This window comes from Protopterus annectens, chromosome 7.part1 (genome assembly GCF_019279795.1).
Source record: "Protopterus annectens isolate FY-2018-M chromosome 7.part1, PAN1.0, whole genome shotgun sequence".
Lineage (NCBI taxonomy): Eukaryota > Metazoa > Chordata > Ceratodontiformes > Protopteridae > Protopterus > Protopterus annectens.
In genome coordinates, this window is record NC_056740.1 from 172,809,691 (window position 1) to 172,835,112 (window position 25,422).

A 25,422-nucleotide genomic window follows, 5' to 3' on the forward strand; every position below is an offset into this window, starting at 1 on the left:
TTCATTGAGATTTTGATGTTGCATTACAAATTTATGGCTGGGAGTTATAATTCAATATAGATACAAAAGTGACATCTGAGGTGGTGGACAAATTCTATTATATAATGAATTAATATAGACCCAGACTTATTCAAATAAGGTAATACTAAAACTAGAATTTCAATAATAATCCACCTACCTGAGATCCATTATACAACATATACTGTATGTGTAAATACTAAGAATAAGAATGGCAGTGCAGCATTCCATTGCAGGTCTTCTTCTACTGTGTCACTGGGACTCAGAAAGGCTTGGCATGATGAGGAATTCTTAGTTCACCAGTTTTCCCCATTGTGCTAAGATTTTCCAATTCAGACACTGCTCATGAGGGCCTCAGTGGAAAAGGATGTTTTACAGGCAGAGCTGCATGATAATATGGCAGGCCAAAGGAGTGTCTATTGCTAATTAGCTGTGTGCTGTGCTCCAGAAATATGCACAGCTCATGATTTGTTTAGCCACATGATTGAGAGTCATCTGTCTGAGTAAAATTTTATTCTAGGAGGAAAGCATGACCAGCACAAAAACATGACAGTTACCAACTCACTCTTCTAGGATTACTAGGTGTGCAGGGAAGTTCAGTGAAGATGTGGGGTAGTCACACTAGAGGAGCTGGTAGGGAATAGAGAGTCTTGAGGTATCTGTGACTGTCATTTACTTTGGGTGGATCTTGTTTGTTGCTGAATATTTGTGGGGTCTATGTGTGCGAATGCCTGGGAATGTATTTGTGTGTGTGTGTGTGTGTGTGTGTGTGTGTGTGTGTGTGTGTGTGTGTGTGTGTGTGTATGCATGTGCATGTGTGTGTGCGTGTAGGACTCTGCCTATCTGAAAGCTATGAATGGTAGGCTAGGGAGAAAATTAGCACAGTCAGGTCACACAGAACTAGTGTATAATACAGAGACACACTAATGAGGCCTTTCTCATTGTAGCCAATGCTGGCGCTGAATCACATTTTTGCACAGTTGTGCTAATTGACCAACCTGCACTAAGCAAATGGTGTAACAGTGAACCATTTTTGAATACTAGGTTATATGAGTTTTATTGATCTTATTACTTGTATTCTCTTTGTAAACAAATATATTATTTAGCTTTACTTCCTGGAATATAGCTGAAATGGGTACCTTGTAGACTAGTCCACTACCCTGGTTAATAAACAGAAAGAAATAAATAAACTTTGCAATAGAAAAGATTGCTGCATAGCTTCTAAATTTTCCAAAAAAAAAATGCTTGAAACCGAATAAATGAAATATTAAAAAGCTGTAAAAGAGTTAGCCAAAGATAAAAATAAACTTTGACACAAACCACATTATCAAATCAATGACAGCAATGATGTTTTCAACTAAATGAGAAGAGTGAAGGATATGGTTAATGAGAGTCATATTTTCATTTAATGACATTAAATAAATTTTGACTCCAACCACATATCCAACATATTCTCTTAAATATTTACTAAAATGTTAAAAATTTAAAAAAGTCAATAACAGTAATAGAATGTGTGTATAATATTTTACTTGTTACAAAAAATAAAATATTGCAAAAACAACTTTATAAATCACTTGCAATAATATGGCATGATGTTCCTGTATAAAATAATAACATTCACTGACCTCTTACTTGCTAACAGGCAGGGGTGATTCCTAATTATAAGGGTTTACTCCAGATCCAATTAATTACCATATCACCATTTTCACTTTACAAAGTAAAAGACATCAGAATCAAGAGCATGTTACAGAAAAAAAATGATAAAACTCTTGCTTCTTAATCAAGGGCAGTATACATTGTGAAGGGGGTAGTGCTGCTTTCAAAATCTGAAACAAGTCACCATCTGCTGTCTATGAAGATCTGACAATTCATACAAAAACATGAGGCATGATATATTTGACATGTCAAAAATGATTAACAGTAACAGTTATGCACTACCTGAAGTGCTGTGATTATGCTGCAAAATGTGTGAAATGGGAGTTCTGTTAACTATCCATATAGCTCCATTAAGCAATAGTCTCATGCTTAAGGGTCTAAGTGATCACAGCAGAAGAGCAGTGGGAAGCTGATAATCCAACTTAATGCTTCATTCTGACTTCCTTTTTATAATTCTGAATGAAGTGTTTACAGGATTCCCAATGCTTTTCTTGAATGGCTACTCACTGTATGAGAGTATTGTGTTACAGCTGTCTAAGCTATAAAACATGGCTACTGCTCTGTTTTGTTTTAATTGGTGCAGTGGTAACATTGTCGCCTCACAGCAAGAGGTTCTCCCGTTCGATTCTCGGCTGGAGCACCTTCTGTGTGGAGTCTGCATGTCCTCCCCACGGTCGAGTGGTGTTCGAAAGACATGCGTGAATGGGTGTGCCTTCATTGAAGGTTGGGCGTTGAGCTGGCACCTCGGCACCGTAAAAATCTACTGCCAATCATTAGCGGACCGGAGTTCTGCTGTGGCGACCCCTAACCAGGAAAAGCCAAAAGAACAGCAACATTAGAGCAAGTAATGCTCTGTGCTTTGCAATGACTCATGACTTGTTCTTTCCAATCATTGAGGTGTTATGTGTTCTGAACATGGATGTAAAGGCTCACCTCTTGAGTTTCTCTGTCAACATGAATTCCTTGACATCCATGTTTCAATCTGTTATGTCCTGATTAGCAATGGCGAGTCACTCATGATCCTCTTTATAGTTAGCTGAATCAAGTACTTATAATGTCAAAAAAACATATATTTATTTGTGTAGAATATTGTCAGGTTAAGCACACATAACCAGTGGAACTGTCAGTTTTTGGTGTAGAGTACTGTACTGCACCATACTGCACTGTTCTATACTACCCTGTACTGTACTGGTCTGCACAACACTGTACTGCACTGCACTTTACTGTACTGCACTTCTCTGTACTGTACTGTTCTGTTCTGAACTGCATTGTACTACACCATTCTGTACTACACTGAAATGCACTGTACTGTTCTGCATTGTACTGTACTGCACTGTACTGTTCTGTTTTGTATTGTATTGTACTGTACTGTACTGTTCTGTACTGTACTGTACTGTTTTGTGCTGCATTGTACTGTACTGCACTGTACTGTTCTTAGTATTGTATTTTACTGTACTGTTTTGTACTGTACTGTACTGTTTTGTGCTGCATTGTACTGTACTGCACTGTACTGTTCTGTTTTGTACTGTATTGTACTGCACTGTACTGTACTACACTGTATTGTACTGCACTGCTCTGTACTGTACTGTTCTGAACTGCATTGTACTAAACCATTCTGTACTACACTGAACTGCACTGTACTGTTCTGCATTGTACTGTACTGCACTGTACTGTTATGTTTTGTATTGAATTGTACTGTACTGTTCTGTACTGTACTGTTTTGTGCTGCACTGTACTGTACTGTACTGTTTTGTGCTGCACTGTACTGTACTGTACTGTACTGTTTTCTGCTGCACTGTATTGTACTGTTTGCTATTTTGTTTTAAGAGGTAAAAGTGGATGACATATATGAGTGACAAAATAGGCAAATAACTGCAAGGACATAAGCTGTGCTGCAGGGGGTCCCAGATGGTGCACAAGTATGGTAATATAACAACATCTTGTATGTATTAGAAAGAAAATCATCCAGTGCTTTGGGGAGATCACTGACTAATTTGATTGTCAGACTGATGTTGGTATTTTCAAAATGTTGACTGTTGTAAGGGAAGTAGACAAACTAAAACATGATGGTTTTAGCTTTGATCAAAATGTCTCTACATTGGTTAGAAAGTTGTTTTTATAGCTTATATAGCACTAAATGGAACGTAAGAGCAGTCAAAACAAACAAGGGATTCACTGTATAGGGCATACTGACTTATCCAATTACACAATGTTAAAGAAAGACCTTTTAAAACTAAATAAAGATCAAAGGTTTCTCACAAACTAATGGGGCTATATATGTAACCTACACAGACTGAGTCAGCAAAATGTCACTATACTCATTGCAAAAAAAAAAAAAGAAAAAAAAGAAGCTCTTGAGGAAGGATGTCTGCTTGATTTCTCTAGACATTGTCGGATATAGCATTTACTGAAATTCTTTGTCTATAATGCACAGCTCATGGCGGTCATGGGGATAAGGGCGGGTCTGGTACCTTGCTACTATAACTAAGTGCAAATAGCAGCATTTTTCTTAAAAAGTTCAGACACTCAAGTAATTTCTTTCTGTCATTTGTCATGATTCTGTTTTGTGAATGAAAAATGTCTGCTGCCATATTATGCATTTGGGTACTTTAACTTCTTCCTATAATTTGTTAAAAAGGGTGGTCACTGCATTTATTCATTCTCATTCAGAATTCTGGCACAGATTTTGTCAAATCCCAGTAAACTTTTCAGCTTCAGTTTTTTTTGGGTTCATTCTGATATTTTTCTTTTGGAAACGGCTTTGGATCAGTACCATACTAACAAATGTGTAATATAATTTCTTCTTCTCTTACTTCACAAATACTGAACAAAATAATTAACTATTCTCCCTGTTTTTCCCTTGTTAGTCAAAGCCTTTTACTACTTATTTCATTAAGCCTTGCTATCACTCTGTCTTGATACTTTCATAAACACATAAAAGGCTTTGTCTTCATTGTTCTCTTCAATATTGGGTTGTGTAAATCAGACTGTAGCAGATCACTAGACTGTGGGTTGTTTGACAGAATAATTTATATCAAGTGATTTTCAATATAAAATAATTTATCTAATGGCAGTACAATTAAAACAAAGGAGTAACCAATGAGTTATAGAACAATTTATTCAGGGTGACTTTAGACATGAAAATAATTTAGCTAAAGATTGTGCAAACTGATTTTTGTTTGTTAAAGGGACCGGTCAGTGATTACATAATGCAACAATAAGTAGAGAGTGACTTTGTTTATTATAAAGGTTTAACATGTCAATATGATGCAAGCCCGTGAGAGTAGAAACAAACCTAAATGGCAGGCCGTAACTGGAAAGTTAGCATCTTTAATGTTATAGTAAAATTCTAATCAATTTATACTGACAAAGTGGATCCTCTGTGTACTGGTATATGTACAGAATGAAGCAAAACTTTAGTCCTGCTTATTGTAATGGCTCTAGCAGTGATGGGCTTTTACACAATGTAGTATTGCAGCAAGCATGAGTAAGAAAGGTCTTACAATACTGTAGGCCCATTGCAAAATCTATTAAACTTGAAACCATTGTTCAGCAGAGTGATTTCAAACTCATAACAGGAAGCAGTTTGGAAATAAAAAGCATATCTTGAATATGAAGCAAAACATGCACTTGAGAAGAACACTGCCAGTTTAGGATGGAGCTGTCTGTTGCATTATGAGATAGACTGACATTGGCATGGAAACAGCAACAAAATATAATATGTGGATTACTAAAAAGGTGATGGAGTAGGTGACAAAGGGAAATACTGCCAGCCCAGCTATCTGGAATTTTGTAAATAGTTATATGTCATTTGTGAATATCACCATGATGCAATTGTTTGTGTTATCACTATATTAGAACTGTATGTTATGTGTATATCAAACTGCTGTCACAGAAGTGCGTGTGTGAAAAGGGTTTATACAGTACTGAGCTTAGAGGTATGACCACAGTGTACCCTGCTGGATTAGAACAGAAATGCATATAAACTATCGTAATTGTGTAAATGCATATGTTTTAACAGTGGGAACTAAAACATAGTGGGTTAACTTGCAAAACACCAAGAAAAAAGTTGAAATTAAATTGTTTTATGATTGTGCTATAAAAGTTAGTTTCAATGCAGCAAGGAGATAGGATGCCTAGAATTAGGGTACCTTCTGCATTGTTTTGTAAGTGTTTTATTGTTTTATGTCTTCCAGCAGTTAAAAAGATCTAAGAGATATATATTTTTCACAGGGAGATGCTAAAATGCTGGCAGTTTCTAGCAATGGGGAGTTTCGCCTGGGATAGTCAGATAACAAAAGTGGTGTCATCCTACCAGTATCCCAGCAGCAATATTTCAGATATTAATTTAAGAACTCTCTAAGAGCGGGGGGGGGGGCATTTTGTATTTTGTCTTTGACCTAACAAGAACATCCACTCAACATTTCTGCAGTTTTCCTGCTATAAGTAAGTTAAGTAGGGTGCAATACTTTCCTTTAGATATAGTTAAGAATATAGTAAAGATTAGTTTAGATTTTTTTTGTATTTATTTGAGACTATCCTGCAATGGTGTTTTAAATGTTTCCTGTGATTTTGAACTTTGAATTTATTGTGATGATTTATTGAGTATTTTCTTGTTCTTTTATTATTTATTATTAAATATATTTAAACCTTTCAATTGTGGCTTGTCTGTATAGAGATATTTAAGCTCTTAGAGTACTTGCATATCTATTTAGTGATACTGTGCAGGGTACTCCTATAGCCTGGTGCTTGGTCAAACTACCATTTGGATTAATAGTAACATTACACAGTAAGAATTGGACACCCTTTGTTAAGGACCTTAAAATAGCTGACAAGGAGTTGGCTGGTGGCAGTAAAAACTACCTTATAATCTGGGCAGAAGGGGGCATAGCTAGTAAACCTGTGCCAGCCTTTCCCAGGTGTGTGTTTGTGTATAAATCAAATTTCAAAGTGTGTGCGTCAGCTACTTGGGCAGGGACACAAAGCACTGGTTGGACAGAGATGGTGCTGGAGGTCTCAGCTTGGCCACTTAACTGAGATCTCAACACTATAGCTGTGTCTGTAGGGAGTCTTATTGGGGATTTGGAGAAAGAGGATGAAGCCAGCCCCAGGCTGACTGTGATCTCTGTGTGCTCTTAAGTGAAATTGCACTTTACTGTGTGTGGACTTGTCATCCTCCCACTGTGCACATTCCCCACTGTTGTCAGTGGTGAGGATTGAGGCTCCTTGATTACTGGACTACTGCTGGGGTGTCACAGAGTACAATAAGGCCAATAACTGTTGGTTTACCAGAAAAGAGCACATAAATTATCATGAGATGCATTGCCTGATGACTGTGTAGAGTGATGTTTTACAGTATTTTCTTGTACACTGTAGTAAAAATTATAGCCAGTCCTGCTTCATCCTTAGCTGGTTCCATTTTTTTACTTTATCCCTCATAAAACTGTAGCTCTTCAAGGGTGCAGTTAATGTGATGGTGACTTACAATGTCAAAATACGAGTTCTGGACTTGTATTTCTGGAACAGCATAAGTCAGCACTGTCTGTCAGAAAAATGATATGGAAAGATGAAGAGGAGTGGTAAATACACAAGTGAGATTTGAATATACTAAAAAGGGGTCAACCAGCACTGCTCTGAAAAACATTTAAGGAAAAGTTGAATTGGGTGAATCCTTATCAGAAGTTTGAGTTTTGATAATGCAACTCCTGACAGTTTGGAAAATAAATTGTGATTTGCATAGTATAATAGTAACATACAGATCTTGTTGTTATAGAATTCAAGCATATTTGTGGTGGAGCTTCATCTTCAACATCCTTTGAAATGGATGGTTTCTCTCCCATATCTAAGACTGCTGTACCTCAGAGTAGACTTGGAGTTAGTAGTTATTATCTATCTGAAGTTACAGTTTAACAGTACCATATATCAAAATAATGGTCCTTGAACACTCAGCAAGCACCTGAAATGGTTTGGTATACCAGTAAGAGTGTACATGATGATGTACTCTCAAAATCAGTGGCCACACTACCACCAATAAAACATGCAGCGGAAAAATAGTGGTCACACTACCACTGATAAAACAATTCTCTAAAAACAGTGGCCACACTACCACCAATAAAACATGCTGTGGAAAAACAGTGGCCAAACTACCACCAATAAAACATGCAGTGGAAAAACAGTGGCCACACTATCACCACTAAAACATGCAGTAGTTGTTAGCAGGAAACAGACAGTGCTTTGGTAAAGACATGGGAACAGTGATAGGCAAAAAGACCAGGACTCAGCCAAATGAAAACATTTACCTAAAATTTTGTAATAGCATAAACATATTCCAAAGACTGATTTGGCACAAGCTTATCAGAAGATGGAGAATGAAGAATGATTCAGCTTATCAGAAGATGGAGAATGAAAAATGACTCAAGCTATTCTTAACCAGTAATGTACACACAGATTATTTTAATGCAGTTATTTTGTTTTTGGTTTTGCAAAAGTTGATGGCTCAAGTACTTCAAGAAATTCCAAATGTGCACTACTGCCTTGTGATATCTTAGTATTAATTAAGGACAGCAAATAACACTAGATCAATACAAGGGAATTTTAGATAAGCTAAAGGAGTGTGGACTCAGGTTAAGGGGTGATTCCCAAATTTGATGCCAAAAGATAACTTTCTGAAACTTATATAGATGTGATCACAAAAGATTAACACATCTATCTTAGCCTGACGGTAGCAGTATGTCCACTGAATGGACTGCTATAAAATGGTCTATTTGGAAAGAGACAAAGAACTATAAATGAGCCTCCTTACAAACAAGAAACTGTTAATCTTGGATCAGGTGCCTTCACTCTTCACTGTTTCCCTAACAACCGTTTTGCAGTATGACAATTTACTATAGGGAGTAAATGCCATTTACATACTTCTGGATAGTGCTGAGGGGATTCTCATTCATTGATAACAGGTAAAGGTAATTATGCCTGTCTTGATAAGGATGTTCTTAAGTGACCCAGTGGTTAAAGATGCTTAGCCAGTACCTTTATGATAAAAGGATGGCAGTGATACTAGATCAGCAGTCTTTAGTGCCCATTTTTAAAAAGAGAATATCACTGATAACTGCAGCATATGTTTTGTGTTGTTACTTTTCTTAGCATTGCAGTCAAATAATACTGAATTAAAAAGCAGAATGCAGCATGAAAATGTTGAAATGCTTATAGATTTTCATGTTTACTATACAAGGCTGTAGAAAAACCCAGCATAGTTGATCCATTAGAAATTTACCGCACCCTCAAAGCTGAAGAGTTATTACAGTAAAAAATGCCTGTACCCAAAAGAAATAATGACTTATCTTGTGGATTCAAATTGTATAAATTCATGATAAAATCTATGGCCCAAATCTATTGATTTGCTGTACATGCATTCAGATTTAGGAAGCATTGACTGCCTGTAAGTGAAAGAACCCAACTATACAGAGACATAGTGGCCTCTTGTTCCAGTTTGCACATCTGAGTTATGACCACTGCTTTAAAAAGGCAGTTATAAGGTATGGACATGAAATTCACAGCTCATTGCTTTGTGCACTGATCAGGAAGTGACAAACACATTAATATCCATCTGATACACTGGATGAGTGATTATTCAAAATGCACCACAATAATCAGCCTGACACCCACAGGAATGACTATGATTGATATAGCAATGTATTCACATTGATTATATACAATTATTGACTCTTCTTTCATATTACTGTAGATGCACATTCCAAGTGTTTGAAGGTAACTTGCAGTGAATCAGTCATCTGTAGAAAGACTACTTCAGGTTAGAGGCTCAAAACTAATTGTCCTCTAGAAGAGATCTGTGATTATATGGACTATAGTCTACCCCATACGATTTCAAACACCATACAAAGCAAAACAGCATCAAGTAGTTTATATGTAGTATCTCTCATCGGGTTACAAATAAGTTAGCAGAGAGATGTATTTAAATGTTTGTCATAACTATTAGAACCAATATTCCTAATAATAAAACATTATAGTATAAGATAAACTTCTCTTTTTGCATATTGAAATGCATCTTCTACAGCTATTAATGCAGTGCCAAATTTTTTAAGCAACATAACAGTCTGTTGATGGTTATTTTGGCTAGTGCTGTTTCTAGAAGCATGTTTTGCCAAAAGCACTTTTGCCAAGAGTAAGACCCCCCCCTTTCTCCACTATTGTGCAACCATGGAGATAGTATATTAAGTCTGGGGGTGTGAAGGGTGCAAAGAGGGCAAAGAGATTTACTCCGTTTCCTATAAGTCCTTTCAGAGAAACTTTCTCAGAGTTTTTTTATTCAGATAATGCATTGCTGGGCTACTGACAAAATTCCAAACATTCCTCCTAAATCAATATTTTTAGTCACACAAATGATCATGATCCCCTTCCAGAATCCTATAGACCATCCTGCTCATGGAAAGACCCAGACTTATTTGTTTTCTTACCAGTCTGACACCCTTATGGACCATTCATTCTCTGATTAGAATGAAAGCCTAAAAGCACATTTCTTCCCTAAGTGGCAAGAATCAAATGTTAGATGTGAACCATCATGTGCATGAGACACCTAAACCTGCAGCCTAACCCCATCATGTCATGACTGCAATGCTCATAACAGCTGTCTCAAAGAGTGAAGCATCCATACATGCCTTTCTCTCTGGCTCCTTACAGTGGGGTCTCCATAGACTATACTACTGTACATTGCACCCCTTTTGCTCCTTTTTGGATTAGCAATGTAGGTGGACAGACCACCTTTTTCCCACAGGATGGGCAAATGGACAAAGTTCACTCACTTACTCCCACCCACCCATGCCTAGCTCTTCCAGAGTGCTGCATCATGTGAGTCATCTCAGATATACAGTGGATATAAAAAGTGTACATACCCCTGTTAAAATGCCAGGTTTTTGTGATATAATAAACTGAGACCACAATAAATAATTTCAAAACTTTTCCCACCTTTAATGTGACCCATAACCTGTACAATTCAATTGAAAAACAAACAAATCTGCTAGCGAAAAAATATAAATAATAAAAAACATGCAATAAGCTGGTTGCATAAGTGTGTACACCTTAAACTAATACTTTGTTGAAGCACCTTTGGATTTAGTTACAGCATTCAGTCTTCTTGGGTAGGAGTCTATCAACACTGCTCATCCTGACTTGGCAATATTTGCCCACTCTTCCTTACAAACAAGTTCCATATCTGTCAGATTGTGAGGACATTTCTTGTGCACAGCCATCTTCTGGTCACCCCACAGATTTTCTATTGAATTTAGGTCTGGGCACTGGCTGGGCTATTCCAAAACTAATTTTCTTCTGGTGAAGCCATTCATTTCTTGATTTGGATGTATTCTTGGGGTCATTGTCATGTTGAAAGGTGAAATTCCTCTTCATCTTCAGCTTTCTAGCAGATACTTGAAGGTTTTGGACCAAAAGTGACTGGTATTTAGAACTGTTCGTAATTCCCTCCACCTTCACTAAAGCCCCACTTTCAGCTGAAGAAAAGCAACCCAAAGCATGATACTGCCACCACCATGCTTCAATGTAGGGATGGTGTTCTTTTGGTGATGCAAATTGTTGTTTTTGCGCCAAATGTACGTTTTGGAATTGTGGCCAAAATGTTCAACCTTGGTCTCATCAGACCAAAAGGCATGTTCCCACGTGCTTCTGGGAGACTTTATGTACTGTTTTCAAATTTTAGATGGACCTGGATGTTTTTCTGAGTAAGAAAAGGCTTCTGTCTTGCAACCCTACCCCATAGGCCAGACATATGGAGTATACGCGAGACTGTTGTCACATGTAGTACTTGCCAGAAATTCCTGCAGCTCCTTCAGTGTTGCTCTAGGTCTCTTGGCAGCCTCCCTTTCCAGTTTTTGCCTTGTATTTTCATCAGTTTTGGAGGGATGTCCAGTTCTTTGCAATGTCACTGTTGTCCCATATTTTCTCCACTTTTTGATGACTGTCTTCACTGTGTTCCATGGTATATTCAATGCTGTGGAAATTTTTTTGTACCCTTCTCCTGACTGATACCTTTCAACAATGAGATCCCTTTGATGCTTTGTAAGCTCTCTTCGAACCATGGCTTTTTCTGTAGCAGGCAACTGAGTAAATGTCAGGAAAATCCTACTAGGACAGCTGAAATTTATTTGGGGTTAATCAGAGTCTCTTTAATTGATGGCAGGTGTGTACCCAAGAGGGCTAAATGCTGTAATTAAAGCAAAAGGTGCTTCAACAAAGTATTAGTTTAAGGGTGTGCACACTTATGCAACCAGCTTATTGTACATTTTTTATTTTTTTATATTTTTCCCCTAACAGATTTGTTTGTTTTTCAATTGAATTGTACAGGTTATAGGTCACATTAAAGGTGGGAAAATTTTTGAAATGATTTATTGTGGTCTCATTTTATTCTATTACAAAAACCTGACATTTTAACAGGGGTGTAAACACTTTTTATATCCACTGTACTCGGGGCTTTATCCCACTAGACTACAGAGCTGGACTGTTCCTAAATCAAAATTTGACATCACATCTGTATCTAATGAAACCTGCTGATGATAAACAGCTAAAGAACAAGTTTATGCATATAAATGAGAACCTAGCCTGAAAATCTTCTGCTAAATATACAAAAAATGATGGCAAACTATGCCTGGGCAGGACGAAGCCAGAGGAAACTCTGGTGGAGGTCTGTAATAGTCCTGATGTGAAAATCGATCATCCAACCTGTGTATAGGGGTGAAAGACTAATCGAACCATCGAGTAAATGATTCCCTCCAAAGTTTCCCTCAGGATAGCTGGCACTTGGCAGATGCAGTTTTATCTGGTAAAGCAAATGATTAGAGTTCTTGGGGCTGAAATGATCTCAACCTATTCTCAAACTTTAAATGAGTAAGAAGACCGACTCACTGGCTTTGAGCTGGGTGTGGAATGTGAGCACCTAATGGACCATTTTTGCTAAAGAGAACTGATGCTGCAAGATGAACCAAATGCCGGGTTTAGGCACCGGATTTTTGATGGTTGATATAGACAGCAGGACGATGACCATGGAAGTCAGAATACACTAAGGAGTGTGTAACAACTCACCTGCCGAATCAACTTGCCCTGAAAATAGATACTGCTGGAGTGTCGGGCATATACCCAGCCATCAGTGGTGCTGGAGCTGGGGGGTTACACTGCGATGAGTACGAGGGCTGCCACAGTGGCACTGAAACCCAGGGTGAGGGCCCAGGTGGAGCTGCCATGGGTGCAGATCTTGGTGGTAGTAGCAAATGTTCAAATGAGAGCTTTGAAGGCCAAAATGGAGAAGGGTTCCATGTGAACAGTTTGCAACTATCAAAATGAAAATTGTTGCTACTTTCATATTTCAGAGGAAGTGTGATCTAACTTTGATTCATGATACCTGGGTTCCATTTGTAGATTTGGTTCCCAAGGAGTCAGCTTGGAGAATGGGAACTGAGTGGCATCTTTTATAGCTCAATTTTTATTGTGGTTATTAACTGTTCATGACTAAAAGTTTTAGGTGGAGAGCTGAAAATCTAGTCCTGAAGTGTGTACATGATGTTTACACATTTGAGTGTTGGAGAGATAGTAGATAGCACTTAACAAAAAACTCTTGACAGCTATCTGAATGTAGTCAAACCAATTTGCCCTGTTCTCCACTTCAACCACTCCCTGGATGTTTCCACAAAGGATTTTGCCATATGTAGGTCTCTGCTCCGTGAAGGGTAAGATCGATAGGTGCTGGGGATGTTGGAGCAGAAGACTGAGGAGGAGCCCTGGGACATGCTGATGACAGACAACTATGGGGGAGGAAAGCAAACAATTTAATAAATATGCAACTAAATAAAACTGTCCCAAAACTATTTCTCTGATACACACAGTAATGTAGGTGATGCTTCATAATCCAGATTCAAAGCACTTGGCTGCCACAAAGTCTACAACCCAATGAAAGACAGATAGCTTTCGACTAACTGATATATGGCCATTGCTATAGTCCATGAAGGATGGATGCTGAGTGCATTGCCACAAATAGGATGTGTAGCCAATACTTTGCTGTAAGAGTAAGAGATGAACAAATTCATATCATAAGAATGATGAGTGACTAGTGCCATACCCCCAAAAAGGATGAATGACTAATAATTTATCTCAAGGATAGTAGGTAACCATTTTCAGACCCTAGACACCACTGAGGTGACCTCTGTAAAACCAAGTCCCTAAACCATAATAGAACAACCATAATACATGTCCTGACAACATGGATTTGAAATTTTCTAATGTCTCTGTCACCAGCTTGGTAGACATGGGCATCCTGAGACAATGTAGCAATTGTTTTATTTACTCAAGCAACCTTTTAATTCTTAAAGAAACTAGCACAGTATGCAAGAGAGGTACATACATAACCTCCTTGGAGGGAAAAGTCTCACTTACAAACAAGGCTGTCAAGAACTCGTGCATACCCCATCCTCACACATACCACTCACCACACACATAGACCTTCCTATGCAGAGACACTTAACTCATTCAAGCCTAAAACACTTTTTTATATTTTTCCAGTTAACGTTCATAGATCCTTATGGTGTCCAGATATTTTTTGAGTCTGTCTTCCTTACAAAACAAGTATTATAAATTGCAAGGTATAATTAACAAAGCTATATTAAGATTGTTAATCTTAGAAGTTTTGAAGTGGAGAAATTGACCACTGATTTCCTCTTATTATTCATATTTTCATATTTGCATTAATATTTTCATAACTGACAGACATACATGTTATTGAGTGGAATAAGGTGATCTGCCTTGGTGGGAGAAATAAAAGTACACAGTCAGTATGCAATTAAAATATACTATACTGGAGATATTGGTAATTATTTGCTAGTAATTATGAAAATCTAAAATATTTCCATATTTACATAATATTTCTAAAATGTTGTGACTTACAAACTATTACATGACATCAGATGAAACCTTAGATGATGTCAAAGAAACTGTGACTATAGCTGCACTCTACACTAGTCATCACAAGAGATATTTATGGTTATATATATTATTAATTATACAAATAATCATAATTCTTCATATTTCTATAAATATCTTAGCAAGCATGCACATAGAATGGAATTGTTTGCTGGTATGTGAAAGCTTATGTCTGGCTAACCAAAATAAGTTGACAAAATACATCTATGTTGTACACTTTCCAAGATATGATAATTTGTGAAACATGAGAGGAAAAATATCAATCTGGGTTTGCATGTATAATATTTTATTATAGCATTGATAAAAAGACTGTGACTGTACTGACTATTATCAATGCATGGAAGACTTTTTACTGATAATATTTCTGTTTGTACCATTTTAATAGCTTCAATTTTTCATAAAATATTTACATCATTTTGTATTATGCCTTTTAAACTTATTTCCCAGAAAATGCTTTGGAATGTAAGGATATGTGTAGGGTGCTGGAGGTGAGACACTCCACATCACATGGGCATTAATGAATTAAAAGAAAGCTTTCCAAACCTCAAAGACCTCCTAAGCCATCAAATGAAAACACTTGTCCTCAGAAATCACTAAAGCACACACCAAGAGCAACAGCTAACACCATACATAAGCCTACACCAAATAACCCTCCAAGAACAAAGTCCATAAGGCAAGCAAACACTTTACCTAGTACTCTTGCCATAAGGGGATTCTATTGTACAACACAAAGCTGGCTGCCCTTCTCACCAGGCTGAACAAGGAGAAGATAACTGTTAGTTACCTATCTGAAGATAGGATCTGCAGTATCATACACACTGTCAAGTCACTGCACCACAGGTACTAATATGATTCTCTCATAGCCCATGTGGGCATAAATGAAATTGAAACATATCTCATTGGACTACATGTAAAGAGACACAATTGATCTCTCTGAATATGTATCACAGACAGGTATGTGCCTTGCATTGAGAAGCATTCTAACTTCACTAAGGCTGATGCCACAGTATGAAATGAAATGATTTATTTTAATAAGTGACTTTATTTCTGTTGGTACTCCAGGGGAGTCCAATATCTATCAGCATGGGAGGACATGGTTAAAAGACCACATTGCTTTGCCAAGACTGGTCTGCACCTGTCCTGCCTGGCCTTTTGGATATTGGCTAAAACTTTATCTACCCCTTATAGCCTTTTTTAATCAATGTCAATTTGACAAAACTACCAGCATTGCAAAAAAAGAGCCTGAAAGCAGCCTAAAGGTGTTACTGCTCAATGTTAGTAGCCTGAACAGGAAACTCAACACCCTGCAAGTTCTCCTCACTCTGGAAAATGTAGACATCTGTACTGTTATTGAGAGTTGGTTTAAAACCAAAGAAAGTACTCTGGCAGTGCAAGGCTGCAGTGTCTTCCACACATTTAGACCAAGAGCAGCACAGACAAGGGCTAAATGTGTTGGTGTCTTGATCTATATTAGCAACAAATGCAACTCCACGTTGGTTAAACAGGATGATGCTCTGGAGTTCATCCACATCCAAGGATCCTTACCGTGCCCTGGCCAGCTACAGGTCTCTCTCTATGACCTACGTAGCTCACAACTCTTACCTTTACCTACTAGAGGCACTCACCATGTAAACAAATATCCTATTAATGGGAGATTTTAACTACCCATGTGTAGGCTGGGAAAACAAAAAGAAACCATGGTAATGTACCCTCGCCACAACACTGAAATCAGAAAGAGGTACAAAGCCAAAACACTGCAGTCAATGTGAACAAGTGAGTTTAATGAACCTCTTCCAAAAATTCAAGACCAAATATAAAATCTGTTAATTACCAAAAAACTTCATCAGAACAGAATAGACTAGCAAAAATAGGCTGCCTCTAACTCACAGGCATAATGTTTTGTGGACTTTAACATAAAGACCCTGGACCAGAGACTGTGCACTCCAAAGGATCAAACATATTGGACCTAGTACTCACCAGTGTGGGAGATCATTGCAACCCCTTCCCACTATGTCACATCCTCAGCAGTGTGATCAACTCACAAAGCCATTTCCCCTCAAAATAAAAATGAACTCAGAAAACCCAACTAAACATGTAACAGTTAGGAACTATTCTAAAGCAAAATACATCCTACTAGGTTACAGTTTCTTAAAGTTCATGAATCCCTCAAACCCTGAGAACAAAGTTATCTATGCAGAATTATTTACAGAACCATGCAAATGAGTTAATAGCTGCACTGAGGCTGCAGTACCACCAGAAGTAAGCCCAGATCTAACACCAAAACAACCCCCTCTGATGGAATCCTTACCTTAACAGGCTATATAACCAAAGAAAAAAATGTAAAGGTCAAAATCAGAAAGAACAACTCTCATAAGAGACAAGAGCTCTCAGATTCAACTAAGCAAGGTACTAAGAATTCTAATAAAGTCCAATAACGCCAATTACAAAGCTAAAATACCCTCCTAGGCTAACAATGATCATTGGGCCTTCTTCAGCCATGTCAGGAACCTTAAAGGTAACACTCAGCAACGTACAGAACTTGTGGTAAATGGCACTACCTTACCTGACCAGGGTGACATAGTAAAATCTACCTGCTGATATATTTAGCTCAAATTCATCCACCACTCCCTTCCTACTAACCCCTGTGAAATCCCTACTGGCAACCCCCTACTATGAAATATTAAAAGGGAGCAGATCCTGGTGGCACTCACTAAGGCCAGAAACACTGCTTCAATGGCCCCTAAGAATATCACCAGTTATCTACTAAATAGCCTAAAATTGACTTAGCAGGATCACTTGAAGCACTCTTCAACTACAGCCTCAAAAGAGGTTATGTGCCAGGTGAATGGAGGGACACAGTAGTCAACCCTCTTCATAAAGGTTAACCACCAACTGACCCTGTGATCTGCAAACCCATCAGTCTGGCAAGTCTAATATGCAAAGCCATGTAACAAATTATCATGGAAAAGATAAACAAGGACATTGGCAACATAGACACCGGACCCATCTCAGTCTGGCTTTGTTAATGGAAGGTCTTGCCTACTTAACCTGGAAGACTTTTCCAAGAGTGTCACCAAGGCTATGGATGAGTGGAAGATGGAATATACCACCTACCTTGACCTGGTCAAGGCATTCAGTACAATATCTCACTTAGGTATTGTTGACAAACTCTCAAAACTAGACATAAATCCCTACATAACTCACTCGATTGCTGGCTGGCTCACAGATAGTACTCAAGAAGTCAGGGTCAGTGAGACCACTTCCACCAGGAGACTGGTCACCAGCAGAGTACTCCAGGGCTCTATGTTGGCCCACTCCTATTTGGTATCTTCTTCTCTGAAGTCAAAGTTAATGTGAAAGGCCTCTTGCTCACCAAGTTTGCAGATGACTGTAAATTGGGAGCTATCATAGATTCCCCCGTGACACCAATATCCTACAAGAGGGTCTAACACAAACAAATGAATGGTGTCAAAGCCACTGATTAAAAATCAATGTGAAGAAATAAAACAAATGAAACACTAAACAAACTAATAAAAATAACTGAAAGCGGTATGGTAAAAAGCAGAAAACTGAACCATGAATACTCAATAAACGTTTAATAAGTGCTTTTGTTCAAAACCAGTTACTTGAACTTCTTCAGTCAAGTAACTACAAAATACAACCAGTTTACATACTAACCACATCAGACATTACTATTTAATGACCTCACCATAACTACCTCATTCAATCTGAAGAAATGCATTATAGTGCCCTTTGGAAAACTGTCCATCCAAGCTAATTTCTCCATCAATAAAACATTCCTAAGAGTTTACTTGAAAATTAGGGATCTAGGAACATATATAAACAGTAATCTGGACTTCAACCAATGTGCAGCCAGGCAGCAAGAAAACCATTCTATGTTGCTCAACTTATAAGCAAGGCTATGGCATCCAGGTCCAAGGAAGTTATAGTACCACTCAACTCAGCCCTTATCCGACCCATCATTGAGGGCAATGCCCTCTTTGACATGTACCTAACCAGGCACTTGCATCAGCTGGAATACCCTCAAAAGTTCCTCACTAGGAGAATACAAGGTAAGAATACCATGTCATACACAAATCACCTTAAGGCCCTCTCTCAGTACTCTGCCCCCTGCAGGTTACTGAGAGGCAATCTATGTCTGGTGTATAAGGCATCCTCTGCACTTCCACAAAACAATCACTCCCAGAAGCACTAGAACATATTGGAGATACTGATATGTGTCTCAAGGGATGTGTATGGAATAAGTTCTCCATCTACATGAAGCAGAGTTCATCCCTGACCCTATTCAAATGAAACCTTGATCAATGGATGGGAAATCACAAATTCACCCCTGGTCTGGCCCCCATGACTCTGATGGATAGAGGTCAACAGTAATTAAATTAACTCCCAACTAACATACACCCCCACATAACCTTTAGCTACCTTCTTACTAACACACCCCACCATATAGCTGTTCAAGAAACTTAGCGACAAAGCTGGGTTGGGTTACACAGCTAGTCTTGTAAAGGCTCCAGTGATCATTTGTCTAGTATGAACCTATAAACCCTTGCTTGGCAACCATTTTGGATCTTTCTTCTTAAACCTGTTTCTTATAATGTCTAACTTCAAAATGATGTCACTTCACAATTTGTTACCTCTTCTTCTTCATTGAAGTTTCCTGGTAACTGTTCATTTAAAAATATGCTTATCATCATATTCCTTTTCATCCGGACTTCAGACATTTCTTAAGGTCTGTGTGTCTGGAGCACTTTATCAGTTCTCTGCTTTACCCTTTGGACTATTCACTGCACCATAAGTGTGCACTAAGTGGTAGCTCCAATTATAGCTCACTGTAGGCTACACAGTATCCATTTTTTTCCTTCTTTTTCCATATGTGGATGACTTGTTTATCTTTGCAGAGTCTTTTTCAAAGTGTCAGGAATCTCTCACTTGAGCGAGAGATCTCTTCCTCAAGCTGGGACTCCAAGAGAACATTAAAAAGTCCTTTTTGACTCCTTTACACAGGATTGTGTTTCTAGGGTGTCAGTTGGACATCTCAGTTCAAAGAGCTTTTCTTCAACAAGATAAAAACAAATTTATATCTAGATTTATTTCTAAGGTTTTCCATTGATATTTCAGTCACTGTGAGGGAATACCTAGGATATTGGATCTCGTTTATGATTCTCATAATAAACCTGCCAAGACTACACACAAGAAAGATTGAATGGTATCTGAAATCTCTCTGGTCCCACTATCAACATCCCTTGTCTTTTCAAATTCCAGCACTGGGGATTGCCAATAGAAAAATACCTTGGCGGAGACAGCAAATATCTCTAAATTCAGATCTCCCCTTATCCTTCCCTATTCCAAAGTAATCGGTCATCACAGACATGGTGGACTTCTAGTGGGATGATAGTGCAAGATGTGTGGGAAACCTAGGACCATGGTAAGCACATAAATATGAGAGATGCTTTGTCCTGATCAAGCCACTCAACTCTCTGAATCAGCTTTGGTTCCAGGCACCTCTTCAATTGTTTCAGGCAATGTCACAGTCATGTGGTACCTCTTCAAGCAAGGGAGAACCACGTCATACCCCTTTTGTAGACTAACCATGTTAGCTTGGGATATAGCTTTACAGTACAGTCTCATACTACAATCATCCTTCATTCTGTCTGAGCAATATAATATGTCAGACAAGCTAAACAAGACAGGACAGTCCTTCGTGTATGTAAACTAGATCAGGGAGTCTTCCACGATTTGATCCATCTGTGGGGAGTCCCTCTAGTAGACCCATTTGCTTCCTCTTGAAATAATCAGCTGGTAAGACTCTGCTCCAGGACTCTGTGCTAGAAAGCCTGGAAGACATATGCCTTTTTCTTTGACAGGAATATTCCTGTATGCTTTTTCACCCTTTCCACTGATATCCAGGGCACTTCTGAATATTCAAAAGGAATCTGCTAGGATCTTTGTGATGACTCCCTTTCTGACCCAGGGAATAGTTGTTGTCCCTTCTTTTGGAAATGGCCAGGATCAATTACATAAGCTTCCTCACAGAATTTGTCTACTCACACAATATCAGGGGTGTTTCATACAACCCAACCACAATCAACTTCAAATAACTGCCTGGATGATAGGGTCTTATTTTCCTTTAGGTACCTGTTTACTGAGGATGTGCACCAGGTATGAATGGAAGCAAGAAAGCCTGCTACTAGAAAATCATATATTAACAAACTGAAAAGGTTTTCTAGTTGTTGGCAACAACAACATAATCACCACCCATTCAGGTCTAGTTGTTCTCTGGTTTTACAATATTTATGTGAGTTACTTTCCTATGACCTTTCTTGCTCCTTCATCAAGGTTCATTCATGAGCCATTTCTGCATGTTTGTCCATGGATCCTCCTCTTTCAGGGCTTTCTCATGTCAAAATGCTTTTGAAAGGGTTTTTCTTAAGAGGACTTCAAGAAAACCATTGGTCCCTTCTTTAGTTCTCAATTTTGTTTTAGAGAGGCTAACACTTGCTCCATTTGAACCAGCTAATCTGTCTGACTTGAGGTTCTTAACAGGAAAAACAGTTTTACTGATTGCTCTGACCTCTGCAAAAAGAGTATCTGATTCTCAAGCTCCTATGGTGAGTCAATGATTTCTCATCTTCCACAGAGGCAGGGTTTCTTTGAGAACTATTTTGTCTTTTATGCTTAAATTAGTATTTGAGTTTACTTTAAGCCAAACTATCCATTTCCTCATTTTCTTTACTAATCTTAAAAATACAGGAGGAAAGATATTCCATACCTTGGTTCTCCACTGACAACTCAGATACTATCTTGACAGAACTAATTTTTTTAGATCTTTAGATTGCTGTTCTTTTCTTGTGAAGGTAAGAAGGGGCAGCCTGTGACAAAAGATATTATATTCAAATGGTTGTCTAATGCTATTACCTTTATTTAAACTCAGCACAACAAATTTTTCCAGGCAGGGTCAAGGTCCACTCTGCCAGGGCCTTGGCTTCATCTATGGCTTTTTGGAAATAGTTGGATTCTAGAAATATTCTAAAAGCTGCAAGTTGGTCCTCTGTACGTACTTTTGAAAAGCACTATAAGCTTGATTCTTTCTCTAGGTCTAGATCAGTCTTTGGAAGGACCGTTGTCCAGGGTCTCCTGAGCTTTTTTCCTTCTACCTCCCAAATGTACAGAGCTCAGCCGATCTGCCCATATAGATAAAACTACTGCAGCAGTGATCTATATGATGAACATGGTACAGTTGTATAAGTAAACTTACCATTATAGTAGATGTTAGAATGATCACTGCTGCAGTAGTCTTTCCCTTGCTGCCTCCACCCCTCCCCCCTTATTTTTTGATGCGTTGTTAATGCCAGGGAGTGGTTTATTTCTTGATCTTCCTAGCATTATCCTTTCAGGCTTCGGCCTCCCTCTCTCTCTTGGCAGGAAAGCTCTGAACAGTTTGCCACCCAAACCTGTTTTTTAGTCAGCTCAACTTGAACTGCCTGACAGTTTGATAATTGTATTTATTTAATTGATCTCAATGGACCATTTGCATGCATAGCCTGGGTTGAAAGGAACACATAAGAAATGAACAAAACATATGTACAGATACAAGAATATGCTCCAGTATTTAGTTCAAGGAGCAGTTTCCAATGTCAAAACATGGATGGAAAAATGGAATTATGTTTGGGTGCATGGAAGAAGTCATGAAGCATTCAGGGGCTGGCCAGCTGTTATATCCTTGGCAGGATATAACCCATACAGCTAAGGCTACTGTAGCAGTGATCATTTGAACATTTACTGTTATGATATGTACTTACACAAATGTACTTTACTAAACAAACAGTCACTGGAACCATAAAAGCCTAGCTTTTAAACAAGCATTTAAAAAGCTGACTAGTCTTAAACCCCCTTAAGAATAACACTCATATTAAAAAACACTAATAGTAATGCTAATGCTCACCATATACTCTATTGATAATGCTAATTCTCATTTCATTTTTGTGGGTGCTACATACAGGTAATCCCTGGGATAATTTTGTGGCTACCGATTATTTCATCCAATATTGTTGTGAGAAGATTAGATATTATCTGTACTAGTATGACTGGTATAAATTTTGTAAATAATTGTAAATTACCTTGTGGTTACATATACCAGCTGTAGTTTTGTAGATAATTGCATGTTTTTCGATTATTACTTTGATTTATGCAAGATGTTTAGGTGTCAGGCAATGTTTTCTGGCTGACCAAATGTACATGTTCTTTGTAAAGAGAATTTTGAATGCATGCTTTGCCAGATTCAGCTGACTTAAATGTGATGTCATTGTGTGCTGGGGCTGGGATAACTGAATTTTCACTGCAGTTGATGTTTACTTTTCAAAGTGTGATATGAGAGTAGAATTCTCATGACAGCTTCCTGTTACTTTTGAAATGATCTGCTATAAAAAGTAGGTTCTGAGTCAGTTATTCAGTAGTTGTTTTCCAAAGCTGTTCAACAGTAGTAGTCCAGTTGTTTCCAGAGTAGTTGTTTCAGTCACTGAGGACAGACAACAGTCTGGAGTGCAGAAATAATTTCTCACCTTACCTTGCAGAAGTAAGACTATAATCTTGCCTTGCTAAGTTATTTAGATTAGCTAGGGACAGTTAATCTTCAGATAGTCAAGGAACTATAGCTAGATAGTTAGAGGCTTATTAAAATCAATGGGAGATCTGCCTTACAGTATTATTTTCGTATTTCCTGTGTGTGAAACTCTGATGTTTATTGGAATCAGTTATTCAGTATTTATATGTTTTAAATCCGTTTATTATTAAATATTATTTATTTATTTATTTATTTTATAATAATTATTATTATTATTATTTATTATCAAACAAATGTAATCAGAGGGACCATGTAGCATAAAATGTCCATTGAAGCAAGAGGAGAAACAAAAGGTGAGGGAGCCAGCAAGTGGGAATGACAGTATGCCAATGCTAAGCTGTCTGGAAACAACAGAGGTGCCAAATTATCACCAAAATGTGTGTCCTATATTAGTGGATGGAAGATAAGCCACTGCTAAGAGAGACAAAACTTCTGACACAACCATTGTGAGGCCTGCAGTAGTTAAGGAGGAGCAGTACTTGCTTGGGAAGTTCACAACAGTCAAAGCTTTGGGTGGGACCCATTCCAAATACCTTTAGCCAGGGTTCATTTTGACTGTGAGAGTAGAAAGGGGAGCAAGCAAGTAGGTGTGTTTGAGGATATCCCTGCAGATGTCTTAATAGGGAATGATTTTGATAATGTAGTCCGTTGTGTGCATGCAGTTACATGCAGTCAAGCTTGGAGACAGGCATATAGGGCTCATCAGCTGGGAGAGACCCAGACAGATCCTGTGCCTGAGGCTGGGGCTGGTGATGTGGTTACTTCAGGGAGGGAGCTACCTTGTATCAGTAATTCTGAAGATGAACCGCAGCTGCTGGTAGGTACTGGTGTTCCCTTGGACATGGTGACTGCAAGGACAGAGGTGAGTGGTAGTACCCAGGCTGACAGTGAGGCATCACTATCAGACGGTACTAGGCTTCTTGTGGAAGGGGAGCTGGGACAGGTTACATAGAGTTGAGGCAGTTTCAGCTTTGAGATCCTACTCTTTGAGGCTTAAGAGAGGTAGCTAAGAAGGCACCTGATGCTCAAGGAAAGAGGGAGTCTGTATACTGGAACAAAGGGTTACTGTATAGAGAGTGGACTCCTGAGGGAGGGCTAGTGGGTGAGGTAATATGGCAGTTGGTAGAGGCCAGAGCCTACTGTCTGGCACCTCTATCCATAGCCCATGATATTCCTTTTGTAGATAACAAAGGATTACTCTATACAGAGTGGACCCCTGAGCGAGGGCTAGAAGATGAGGTAATATGGCAGTTGGTAGTGCCCACAGCCTACAGTCTGGCATCTCTAGTCATAACCCATGATATTCCATTTGCAAAGAACAAAGGGTTGCTGTACAGGGAGCAAACCCCTGAGGGAGGGTTAGAGGGTGAGGTAATACGGCAGTTGGTAGTGCCCAGAGCCTACCATCTGGCATCTCTAGCCATAGCCCATTGCATTAATTTTGCAGATCATATGGGCATAAAGCATGTTAAGAGATGCATTATGCAGAACTTTTATTGGACTAGAATTGCATAGTATGTGGCAGGGTACTGCAGGACCTGTGACCAGTGCTGGAAGGTAGGCAGGAAGCAGGGACATAAGCTCTACCATGTTAGCATAATGAAACCATATCATGATATGGAGGCCCTGATGCTGAGTAATTGCAGTGGATGGCAGGAGGAGTCTGTGGGGGATCTGGTGACTGATCTTCTCAGTGAGGCTCGGACTGAGACTTCTGTGGAGAGGTAGCAATATCTCAGCAGCTATCCCCGATTTAGGTTAAAGAAATACGAACAGTGTTACAGGAGTTTGGAAGCATGTTCACTGTGAAACCTGGGTGCACCCACCTAGTGAAGCATCATGTGGATAGAGGACCTAGAAGGCCTATTGCTGGTATAATGGTTAAGGTGTTTACCTTATAGACACAAGGTGTAGGGTTTGATACTCACATGCAGTTAATTGGCTAGGCTTAAAATGGATCAAAACGGCAGTTAGCCTAGTACTAATCTATGATCTATGATTAAGCAAGCTCCTTACAGGGTGCTAGAATGAGTCAAACAAACTTTGATAGAGGAGATGATGGAGATGTTGACCTGGGGGTGACCCAGGAGTCCAGTAGTCCTTAAGATTCCCCACTA